The following is a 1,324-nucleotide window of genomic DNA, read 5'->3' as shown; positions in this document are numbered from 1 at the left end:
GACACAATTTCAAAACCATAAAATTAAAGGGGGATAAAGAAACAGCCTAACACATAATAGGATAGATACACTTTTTTAAAAATTGGTTCAAGGCAGGGTTAGTTAACAATTATCTTCAGAGAAATTAAAATCCTACCCGCCTTTCGTAGTCAATCCCTGTCATAATTACATGTCTTAAATCTCACAGCCAGAAAAATCCCAAATCTAAAATAACTTTCACTAATCTCTGGCCATAAAACAGAGATGAAGGCGTAAAGAGAGAATGCCAAGAATAATATAGTTTCACAACTAATTTTGACATCCAGAGTACTTGAACAGTGCCAGTCAAGTTGAACAAAATTTAATACTCAAACAACATGCTGACTGAAGAATAGGTGGATGGAATGACAGTAACAACCCAATATCATGGCTCTACAGAGACTATATGGAATAAAAACAACTTTTCATGAGAACTTGTGTTTCTTATCACTCTTGAGCACCTGAGAAAAACCAATCTACAGACACACCTTAGAAAAGGTAAGAACCTTCAGCATCACAAACAGTAAATAAGATCTGATAGAGCTAGAATACAGTCGTAAGTCAATAAATCAAGTCTTGTTACGGTCAGCAACTTTCATAAAGAAAACCCTTATCACATCTCTTTGAAAGAAAGTTCTGAAAAGCGTTTTCCTTTATGGATTTCTTTCCCACATTTTAATTTAGCTCAGTTTATCATTTATCCATAATCCTTGTAGAAGAGGGGCCAGTAAAATTGCTCAAAAGTCGACTGATAGCAAAGTGGCTAAAGAAATTGTGACAACACTGCAAACCACACACTGTCATGGTTAAGGCTATGAGGAGGTTCTGATCAAATCAGGAGGCAGGCATGTTGGAGTGACTTTTGATATATTGTAATATCAATGGGAGAAAACTAGCTATCAGGTATATAATATAAAGGCATATAAACAAGGAACACGGACAAAAAGACAGGAGGTCAATTATACATTGAGAGACACCATCACACATGTTCACAGAATTTTATACATTCTAAGCTTCAGCATTGAAAATTCCAGATAAAAACCTAAATTCTTTTCGCAATCTTGCTATAGAGAAAGAAGCAGTGGCTATAGAAATCAGTTGTTACAACATGGTACATGAACAATATTGTTGCTTACTGTCTGAGTGCGTGTAGCATGTCTTAAAGCCTGAAAGCAAAGAAAACAACACAAATTAGATCTTTGTTTTGATGAGCATGATTTGGTGAGGAAGCAAAGATAATGTATAGAGCTTAAACATTTAACAGCCAGTACACAACCAAACTTTAGAAAAAAATTAAAACAGATTT

This window comes from Frankliniella occidentalis, unplaced genomic scaffold (assembly GCF_000697945.3).
Source record: "Frankliniella occidentalis isolate FOCC.00 unplaced genomic scaffold, Focc_3.1 Scaffold219, whole genome shotgun sequence".
NCBI lineage: Eukaryota > Metazoa > Arthropoda > Insecta > Thysanoptera > Thripidae > Frankliniella > Frankliniella occidentalis.
The sequence above is the reverse complement of the archived record's forward strand: the minus strand, read 5'-3'. Positions refer to the sequence as shown.